Below are 11,878 nucleotides of genomic sequence, written 5' to 3'. Positions count from 1 at the left end.
TAGTGGCTGTCATAAAAACTTAACAGATTTGTTCAAACATACAACATTAAAGAACACCCAGGACCTGGGTTGAAAAACACTGTATTAAAAATACCAAAGCACAAAGCTTACTGCGCTTTATTGGATGGGATGTGCACTACAATGTTCCATCCATTAAATAAAAACAGGCTAGGCTTATCGAATCTTGGGATTTAAGAATACCAATATTTTTCACCCAGCCCTAGTAAACACATTTTTATGTGTATCTTTAGTTACATCCATAATACCCAACACTGTATTGGCTGAGTGCACCCCATTAAAACTGATGTAATTACAACAATTCGGAGTAACAATGTTACCTTCATCTTCAAGGCTCTGAATGAAGTCTTGTAAATAGTTCACAATTCGCAACTCCCTCTGTCTTTTGACTGAGCCCACCTCACTTAAAATGGGTGTAAGGGCCGTTGTGAGGAAATCTGCATCAGGCTGCCAATCAAAAAGAACAACTTTTTATTATGCACCACTCAAAATCATATGTAAAAATGCAAGTAACAATACTTACTTTTTCAAAAGTAAAAGCTGATTTTTTTTCATCGTTTCATGAAGGCCATAGAGTTCCAATCCTTTGCACATCTGCTGCAGCACTGGAAGGATTCGGACAGTTGAATGCAGGACAACAGCACTACATAAAGTAAATAGTGTTTACAATAGAAAATACCTTGTTAATAAGAGGAATAGAAGTTATTATATAGTTATGAAATTACAATATAGTTAGGGTTAGGAAGAGGTTAAGAAGAGTTTTGGTTTAATTTACATTGACTATAGAAATTGTGACCTTTCAGGTCTGGGGGAAGGGTGCACTTCTGAAATTCAGTGATATTGTTATGCTTTCCAGAACAATCGGAAAAGCAAGGGAAATGGGTCTGCTTAAAGTGTTCAAAAAATCTAAACCCTAATGAGTAGATTTAAAAGGAAAAGGAAGTAGAGAGCCAGATTTAAAAAGAACTACAAATGTCACATACCTGACAAGGTCCTCCTTTCTGTCAGATGTTAGTGGTCCAGTGTACCCACAAGCTACCACTCTTTCAGAGATGTCCAGCAATGCTGTAGTGTCTGCTGTCTCAATCTAAAAACAAAAGTGAAGACAGTACTTGAGTAATTTTGTTTGTTTGAATATTACCAAAATATAGACGATTATACGGTATACAATTCCTGAAGTGTGGGAAAATAAATAAATATATAAATAAGTATATATACAGGTCCTTCTCAAAAAATGAGCATATTGTGAAAAAGTTAATTAGACTTTCATATATTTTAGATTCATTACAACACAACTGAAGTAGTTCAAGCCTTTTATTGTTTTAAAATGGATGATTTTGGGATACAGCTCATGAAAACCCAAATTCCTATCTCAAACAATTAGCATATTTCTTCTGGGTACATGGCTGAACACACAGGACAAGATACCTTACAGATGCAGAAAAATATGTTTTAAAAAAAATCCTTAAAGCAAGAAACAAGATCCCAAGCAAACTTAAAATCATTACTATTATTAAAAAAAAGTACTGAAATTTCAATGAACTACCATTAATAACCATTCGTGAAATAACATTAAAATTATATGTAATCATTTTTCCTTCTACAGTGATTTTCAAATACACTGGAAATAATCCAACAACTCAAACCGCCTCCCGCTTTTTTGGGGGGGACTCCAAGAATGTGGTAAATAGTCCTGCATGCATTCATCTTACCTTGACATCCATCACTGCCAAAGATGAATCCATAGAATCCAACTCATCCCCCAACTGTGGATGTGAACAAAAAAAGATGGGATTTAAAGTGAGAACAAATCACTTTGTAGTTCCTGCAAGTTATGATATTAAGTTGCCACTGAAATGATCTGTTTTTCTGGAAGCTGACGGCACTTCTGTAGGATTTACTGTAGGATCTCTAGGGTCCTTTTATGCAAGTTTTGGACATAAAGACATGAACTGTGGTTATTAGAATAAGTAACCCAAAATTATTTTGTTACTAATTTATAAAATGAATAGTCTTATAGTAACAGATTTTGACTTGTATTTGGTGTGTTAATCATACAAAAATTACTGAAGAAAAATTATGCATAGTTAAAGTAAACCGGACTAAGCACGGCACTGAACAACCTACATTGACATAATCCAGTTCTGTGAAAATGGGTGGCTCTTCCGTATGAGATGACAAAAAATCTCCAGACTCCTGTAACAAATTTAATGCTGATTATGTGCATATTAGAAAAAGTGAACAATTTTACTGATTGCTAAATATTTTATTTACTAAATGAAAACATTAAACTAAATAAATAAATAAAGAGTTTACCGATTCACAATCACTGGTGTTAATCCATATGTCTGTCTTACAATTCTGGACATGCATAGCCAGCAATTGTACAGGCATGTCTGTATGACATTTTGCACATTGAGCTTTCGGCATTTTTTCAAATTCTTTCGACGAGTACGGTAAAGGGGAGATGTCCACACTGTTCTGTATTGGCATAATATATAGACAGCCCTTTGTTCCTACTGTTTTAATGAGGTAGGACCCTGTGTAGCCTTCTGCCTCTGGTGCAACGACATTCAACTTTCGTTGACCTGATCCACCTGAGTATAAAAGATCGGGGCGCGCGCAAGATGGCGGCCGGGACAGTGGGAGATATTCTTGGCTAGAAACTCTAAATGATTTAACCTTAAATTTAAGTTTAACAATCCAAACTCGACGAAATCTCTTTTTGTTTATGGTTTTGAATGAGAACGTTTTTTTTTTTGCACATTTTGTTGGCGTGATCTCTAGAACTTGACGAGACCTTAATCAGACTGATTGTTCTAAGGCATGTAATATCGGAAGATGGCAGATAAAAGACCTAGAGACAAAGGGAAAAAGAAGCTTTCGTTTACCACAGAAAACAAAGACTTAACGGAAGATATTATGGAAGTCGTCAAAGCAGGCGATATGCACTCCTATGCTAATTCAGACGGAATTCAGATTCCCCCCCTCCCTGTCCTTGTACTCCGGCCGCTAAGAAAGGAAAACCTGAAATTTCACTCACTGAATTGCAAGACAACATTGTGAGACTCGTGGCTGTAAAGATAAAAGAAAATTCGGACAAACTTGCAAGCTTGATCAAGAAAAATGCAGACACCATCGAAGCTTTAAAGGAATCATCCAAGTTCCTCTTCAACGAAGTCCAAGACATGAAGAAAGAAATAACAGCTGTCAAGAAAAAAAGTGATGATCAACAGAAAATAATAACTGGTGTGGAAGACCGGCTGAACGAAATGGAACGTTATCACAGAAGATGGAACTTGAGGCTGTATGGTCTGCAAGAACAGGAGGGAGAAGACGTTAAACAGGAGGGAGAAGACGTTAAACAGCGCGTAATCGACATCTGCAAAACCGTCATCCAAGACCCGGGGGAAGATCTGCGACTTCAAATCGACATCAGCCACAGGATCGGGCGGAAAGAAGACGGCAAAACTCGACCGGTGATAACAAGGTTTACTTCAATATCAACCAAAGAAAGAGTTTGGAAATGCGCAAAGAATTCGGAATTCCTTAAAAACAAAAAGTTAAAGTTCGGCGAAGATCTGACAACAAAAGACAAAGAATCACGCATGAGATTATGCGTGAAAGCAAGGAAAAAAAAGCTTTCTTTATTGGAGCAAAAGCCATCATTGAGGGTAAAGAGATAAGAATGCAACCATGAAAATTATTCTGAATTATCAATGGATACATATGATGATCAATCTCTGTGTCCTTTGTTAAGAATTATTATATCATTGTAAGCTAAGTTTAGTTACGTCATGATTCAAATTTAAATTTCTCATGTTGAGTATAGAGTTTGCATATTATATGCATTGTGTTCAGAAGGTGTAGAAAATCATTTTTCTTCTTTGTTCTACCTTAAAAAAAAGAATGTTTTTTTATTTTTATTATTATACCTTAAATCTTGTTCTAGTGCACATTGTCTTTATCCTTTTATTCTTTTAATGTTAGGGGTATACGAGAACCGATTAAGAGGAAAGCTGTATTTTTGTTTTGCAAATCTCTTAAAGGGATAGTTCGAGCATTTAAGACATGAAGTTGTATGCAATCCTTATCAGCACTATAGTGTATACACACTGACCCACACTGCGTTCACCTCCCTGGTCAGAGTTCTGGCCGCTGGAAGTTTTTCAAGAAAGTAGTCACGATTAGTTTCCGGGGCCTCAAAACTGTGCGTTTTTAGTGAAAAAAATATGTGTTTCAAAGCTTGATTAATTTACATCACAAAAAACACTCCTGACAAAAATCATACCTCAGTTTTAATCGGCACTATATTCTTTCTGTTTCCATCAATCCGCGCTGCTGTCAGTTCCGATCAGCTGTTGATAGCGCGACTCGCTGACAACATGTCTGACTACGAAACTTCTGATGATGAAACCAATTTTAGCACAATGTCAGACGGAACAGACGATATATAGATTTTTATGTTAGACCTCGTTTCACGTGATTTCCACAGGAGTCTAAACATCAGATTGTTTACTGTACAGTTTAGACATGGGATCTCCAGTCCTCGTGAGCTACTGTCTTGCTGGTTTTAGTTTTTCTCTGATGCAACACACCTGACTCAAATCAACGGGTAATTAGCAGGCTTGTACAGAATGTCTCATTTGAGAAAGGTGTCCTGTCATAGGAAAACATCGAGCTGCAGGAATGTAGTTCACGATGACTGGAGTTGGAGATACCTGGTTTAGACCTACCTTCAAGCACACTTATAAACACGATGATACCGACACACGTTCCGCATAGTTACAGACAATAACAAATATAGCAAAGCATCATATTTTGTTGTGTTATATAGATTCAATTAAATTCATTAGTGATGACATTTGCCGATTTTCTCACCACATAGACAGTCGATTATTGTCGATGCTATCACTGCCCCGGTTAGAATATTCTCAGTGTAACGTTAGCCTAAAAACCGACGTTAGTTTCAAAATAAACGTATGCGACATAAAGTTAGTAAATAGAGCTTACCCGTGGTACTGGTACAGCAGAACTCTTTAAAATCCGTTTTTTGATTTTTCCTCCTTGGTTGGGGATGTAATTGTCTTCGCTGAAGTGAGCATTGCACACACGAAAATCCTTGATACTGGATATTTTAGCTCCCGCAGAGTAGCCGATGGCAACCAGCCAAAGCGGTCTCATAACTATATCAGAAACAGGAAAACGATGCAATTTGAACGGCAATCCCTGCACATTCTTGTGGTCACAACCTGGGAATTTACAAGTTCGCACCATTGTTAATTTTCTACTTTTTACGTCGTTGTCATTCGAGTGTGTAATGGAACAGCTGATCGGAATGTGCGAACTGACAGCAGCGCGGATTGATGGAAACGGAAAGAAAATAGTGCCGATTAAAACTGAGGCATGATTTTTGTCAGGAGTGTTTTTTGTGATGTAAATTAATCAAGCTTTGAAACGCATATATTTTTTTCACTAAAAACGCACAGTTTTGAGGCCCCGGAAACTAACCGTGACTACTTTCTTGAAAAACTTCCAGCGGCCAGAACTCTGACCAGGGAGGTGAACGCAGTGTGGGTCAGTGTGTATACACCATAGTGCTGATAAGGATTGAATACAACTTCATGTCTTAAATGCTCGAACTATCCCTTTAAGGCACATTTTTATTTTTTACAAGAAACGCATGCTTTAGATTCAGATTTTTATTTCTGGAAAAGTCAATGGGGAGACAATATATGGATGTCTTATGGAAACACTAAATCAGCTGGTGTAGCCATATTAAAAGGATCTTTTCGAGGGAAAATCCTAAAAAAAAATCTAATTCATGATTCAGGAAAATGGATAATTCTAGTTGTTGAATTTATGGGAAATATCTTTATTTTAGGTAACATATATGGTCATAATAATAGTCAAAGAAACACAATTTTGTTTGCAGAATTTGAAGGAAAAATAAATACTTTTCTAAATTCTTTCATTAATGCTAAATTAATATTGGGGGGGGGGTGACTGGAACTGCATAAATGACCCTATTAAAGATTGTTATCCTCAAAGATCCCTAAAAGGTACTTATGGACAATTTTATCATCTCTGTCTGCACTTAAATTGTTGTGATGTATGGAGACTAAAAAAAATCCAAATCAAATCCAGTTCACTTGGAATAACAAAGATTTATCTAAGCGATCTAGAATTGACTTTTGGCTTATTTCTAATGATTTATTAGATAGTATTGAAGAAACAAAAATAGAACCCTCAGTTTTCTCTGATCATAATATGATTAAATTAGTAATATGCCTAAAGAACCCATTAATTAAATATAAGCCAAATCACTGGAAATTAAACAATACACTTTTAAGTGATAAATTATTCAAAGAAAGAGCCATTAAAATTATAACTGAAAACTTAACTAAAGCCAAAAAAGATCAAATGTACAGTAAACATTGGGAATGTACAAAATTTCAAATTCGTAACATAGCCATCCAAAAGGGTAAAGAAATATCTAAGGAAAAAAGATCAAGACAAGACCGATTTAAGGAAATAATCCTTATTTATGAAAAGGATGAACGTATGCAAGATGATATGAATGTTAGTTGAGTTGCAATCCGAATTGGATAATATATATAAAAACTTGGCACGAGGGGCTTTCATTCGTACTAGACGGAAATGGATGGAACATGGTGAAAGGAATACTAAATACTTCCATAATTTAGAAAAAAGAAACATTAATATCAATAGTATATATAAACTTAAAATTAATGAGCAAATATCTGAAGATCCTAAATTAATTTCTAATTTCACAAAAGAGTTTTATGAAAAACTATATTCTGAACAACATAATAATCTAAGTTCAAACTTTCTTTCTCATATAAAAAATATTGCACATTGTATCGACGAAACTCAGAAAGAAATCTGTGATCAAGATATATCTTTACAAGAAATTAAAAAGAATATTAGTAAGTTAAAGGATAACAAATCACCAGGGAATGATGGCTTAACAGGCGAATTTTATAAGATATTCCAAGAATACATTTCTGAATTTTTATTATTCGTTTTTAAAGAAGCTATAGAAGTTACCCCCGTCCATGTGTCAAGGCTTAATTACATTATTACCTAAACCCAATAAGGACTGCTTGCTTCTTGACAATTGGAGGCCTATAACTTTAATTAATAATGATGTAAAATTGTTAGCTCACGTTTTTGCACAAAGAATAAAGTTATGTTTAGATACAATTATAGATGATAGTCAGTCAGGTTTTATGCAAGGACGTCACATTAGCAATAATATTAGATTAATTCTAGATTTAATTGATTATAAGGACTATATAAATGATAATAGTTATATTTATAGACATATATAAAGCATTTGATACTGTACAACATGATTTTCTATTTAATTTATTAGAATTTTTTGGTTTTGGTCCATACTTTATAAGGGCTATACAAACATTATATAATGACTGTAATAGCTCAGTTAAACTCCCATGGGGAACAACTCATAGATTTAATATTTCCCGAGGCATTAAACAAGGAGATCCGGCAGCTCCTTTTTTATTTCTTTTAGTTATGCAAACGTTGACTCTACTTTTACACAAGGATTCTTTTCAAGGCATCAGAATTGGAGACAAAGAAATCAAATGTTGTCAGCTTGCTGATGATACAGCTATCTTTCTGAAAGATATATCACAGGTTAAGAAAATTATAGAGTGCATTAAAACTTTTTCTAAAGTGTCAGGTTTACATTTAAATATTAAAAAATGTACCCTTTTCCCAATTAAAGATAATGATATTCCTTTCACTGAATTTGAAGGTATTCCAATTAAAGAGGAAGTAACTTATCTTGGTATTAATATTTGTAAAGATCAAACTAATAGAACACAATCTAATTTTCAACCACTTTTATTAAAAATCAAAAAGAGATTTGATATGTGGCTTATGAGGGATCTATCACTTAAAGGTAGGATTCTTTTGTCAAAAACTGAGGGTCTACTCTATCTCGTCTGGTTTACCCGGCTAAAGTATTAGATGTACCAAATTGTTTTCTTAAAGTTGATTCAGCTCGCTTTAATTTCATATGGAAAAACAAACCTCACTACTTAAACAAAAATATTTTATGTAATTCATATAATCAAGGAGGCTTGAATGTGTTTTGTCACATCTAATACAATTTTCAAGTTGAACTGGATAAAACATTATACTAAACTAGGGCTGCAACGATTCGTCGACGTTGTCGACAAAAATCGATAATAGAAATAGTCGACAATGAATTTCATTGTCGATGTTGTCGCCAGACAACCGAGTGAGGCATCTTTCTGCCGAGAGTCGCACATACGCAGCTTCTATGCTGAGCGATAACATACAGAAATGGCGGCGTCCAACGCAGCAGCTGCGCGTACCAAAACACGCCCGTTTCACACATACTCCGTCTGCAGTGCGTTTTTTTTCCACACCCATGTTAACGGATTAGAACGTTCACAATGTACGGACTGCAAATGCGTTCTGTGTGAAAGCAAAACGAGTCTGTGCTTCTTCTGCACCGCATACGTAACGCACACGGACTGTAGACGCACTGCAGACTGAGTATGTATGAAACAGGCGTAAAGTTTGGGAGCATTTTAGCCTGCTACGGCGAATTAAAATATTACCTGCATGGTTTGTAAAGCAGTCCTTGCGCATCACGGCAGCACCTCTGTGATGCACGAACATTTAAAGAGAAAGCACGTCGGACAGTTGAATGAAACGGAGTTTGGCTGGCCTCGGTAAGATTTAAATAACATGGAAGCCAATACGTTTTGTTTTGGATATACATTTTTGTTTACTGTTTTATTGCTGCTGATGGTTTACAGGAAGAAAATGTTTACTTGATTTTAATTTATTTTTTCTTATAAAACAAATGTGCCTGTCCATTAAAAAAATAAGTTTCTTAATTTATGCATTTATGTCTGTACTGACCGAGCACTGTGCCTAATTGGTTTTAGACAGGGCATTTTTATTTACTTTTAGTATGAATTGGCCTATCAGCAGCAAAATATGCATTTTTCATTGAAGTACCCCCTTCTTTCTTGTGTTTACTATAATTTTCCACATAACTAAAGCAATCTCATGCTAAATTTGAGAAAAATTGAATAATTATCCGATTAGTCGACTAATCGTTTCAATAGTCGGTGACTAGTCGACTATTAAAATAGTCGTTAGTTGCAGCCCTATACTAAACATAAAGATAAGATATGGTATATTATTCCAAATCTTATTTTTGAAAAAGTTGGAGGGATAGAATTTCTTTTGAAATGTGATTTTGAGGTCAATAAACTTCCCATTCAGTTATCCAGTTTTCATAGACAGACTCTTCTTTATTGGAATCTCATATACAAACACAAATTTTCTCCCCATAGACAGATAATATGGAATAATAAATATATTAAATATAAGAACAAAACCATTTTTTATAATAATTGGATTGAAAATGGTATTCTGTTGGTTTCACAGCTGTTTAATAATGAAGGATATCTTCTTACATATAGCGAATTTTTAAAGAAATGTGGTATTCCAATTCCTCCTCGTGAATATAGCATTGTAATTGATGCAATACCAGCGGGATTTACGAGACTTTTACAAGGTTGTAATGAATCCATGCAATCAACTTTCAAAAAAGAGATTTTATTAAATGGTATTAATATTAAAGATAAAAAAATGCAATAATACTCTTTTTAGATATTTGATTCATTGTCCTGCAACATTTCGATGTAAGTACTTTTGGAATAACCATTTTGAGAATATCAATTGGAAATTGATTTGGACCTATAATAACAAATTTTGCGTCACCAACAAAGTCAATGAAACTTTTAAAATTATACACATGATTTATCCAACTAACCTGTTTCTCAAGAGATACAAAAATGATTTAGATGAATTGTGTTTTTTGTGGAATAATTGCTGAGTCTATTTTGCATCTTTTTTTTAATGTATATATGTGAAATACTTCTGGATTGACATTGAATGTTTACTTGTAATGTTGAGTGGTTCTATAATTAATATAAGTAAAAGAGATGTTATTTTCTTTTGTGATAAAAAAAGACATAGATAACAGTCACAATTTTATGTTAAATCTTCTTATATTATTAGGAAAGTTTTACATACACAAATGTAAATGGTCTGGAATTAAGCCCAGCATTTCTCATTTCAAAATTGACTTAAGAAATTATTTTGAAACTCTTCAAGGACTGTCAAGCCGAAAAGCTATCAGAACTTTAACCATTTAAAAAAAAACTGAACTCTTCCTCTTTGTTATGATTATTTTGTATATCCCCTTGTTTTTTCTTATTATTGTTAATTTTTTCACATTTATTTGTTTATTTTATTTTATTTTTTATTTTTCTAAAAATTAATCATGGTTTATGATTGTACTACATCGTGAATTGAATGTTAATTGTTCAAGTAATGCAATTAAAAAAAAAAAAAAAGTATAAAAGATCAAAAGCCATATCAGCTTATTTATTTAATTTTAGCCAAAGAAATAACATTTCACTCCAACACTGAACAGTCAAGATAACCAAAGACAGACTCAAATACTGAAACAGGGATCCTATTTAAAGTAACAATACAGTCTAATGATGTGTAAAGTAGATGTCAATGAAGCTTCAAAAATTAACGAAACTAACTTACCAACAGCTTTATAGAGCATCCAGGCTCCTTCCAATCATTCCATTTTTGAATAGGTCTCCACCAATAGCTTAGATATCTGGTGGAATTAAACGCACACTTCAAGCACTTCATCAAACAAGACTGGCTACATAAAAATAAATCAAGTCTTATCAAAATGATTAGAACACTAGTATTTTCCCTAGCTAAAAAAAAGGTTTTAAGTCTTTTGTGTGAGGAGGAAACATCAGTTTACATTTCCAAACACTCATTTGGCCATTAATTGTAATAATCCAGTGAGATTTAAGTCTGACAACAGCCAGTGCTCCACACAGAGATCTGATCATCATCATCATGGAATGACATGAGGAAAGAAAACAAACTGAGATGAAGAAGAATCGGAACCTAAATTCAGAAGAACTGTGGAGAACAACATTTCCAAGACCCTTCAAGAAAGCTACCTGCCAAGCTACTGAAAAACTCTGCTTAAATGCACCGAGGACAAAAGCTGTTTTAAACACAAAGGATGCTCACACCAAGTGTTGATTTCATTTAGTTCATGGAAGTTAATTGATAAAGAAAATCTACTCATTACATTATTTTTGACAGCATCCTCACTTTACAGCATTTTCACACAAGTTTACACAAAAACATTTAGCAGTACTGTAGCTTTGCAGACTGGATGATCAGACAGACCAGATCGAAACTCTGTGTGGAGCACTGGTGTATCTCTGTCTTTATACAAAATGGAAAACTTGAAATGCCAAACCTCAGAGTGGTCAGCTTCCTCAGGGATGAGAACAGTCCTCCGTCCTAATCCAGCCTGTAGTAGGATCATCTCTTCAGAGGCTTTTGGAGTCCTTTCAACGCTTTTATTTAGCAGGAAAAACTGGATTGGCGTTGACCTGGCAGGCCTTTTTTTTTGGAAGTTGGGATAAAGCCTTTTCTTGCCTTAAACAGACCAGGGAATGCTCTGAGAGAAAAGGCAGTCTGATGTCAATAATACTTAAGTCTTGAAGCATAATCAAAATGGGCTGACCTAAACTGCCCATTACAAGACAATAACTTCTAAATGTTCATGAATTTATTCTTTAGACTTATGCCTAAGGTATGCTACTTGACTATGCTGCTACAGTGCTACTATGCTGATTTTTGTCTACCAGTATTATGGTGACACGAACTTCAAATGTCAGTTTGCACAAGTATTTTACTTTCTTATAATGTAAAC

At 34.4% G+C, this 11,878-nt stretch overlaps 1 long non-coding RNA gene across 1 annotated transcript; it reads right to left on the bottom strand.

Annotated features, from left to right (window-relative positions):
* Nucleotides 1-584: 584 nt before the first annotated feature.
* LOC141338392 (uncharacterized) lies at nt 585-11,550 on the bottom strand. The gene is made up of 5 exons (XR_012355846.1): nt 11,420-11,550; nt 10,675-10,750; nt 2,539-2,615; nt 1,002-1,105; nt 585-661 (listed from the first exon to the last, which is right to left on the bottom strand). It is a non-coding gene; the product is annotated as an uncharacterized lncRNA (long non-coding RNA).
* Between the last annotated feature and the right edge of the window lie 328 nt (nt 11,551-11,878).

This window comes from Garra rufa, chromosome 7 (assembly GCF_049309525.1).
Source record: "Garra rufa chromosome 7, GarRuf1.0, whole genome shotgun sequence".
NCBI classification, from domain to species: Eukaryota; Metazoa; Chordata; class Actinopteri; order Cypriniformes; family Cyprinidae; genus Garra; species Garra rufa.
This window is presented reverse-complemented; position numbering and strand designations above follow the sequence as displayed.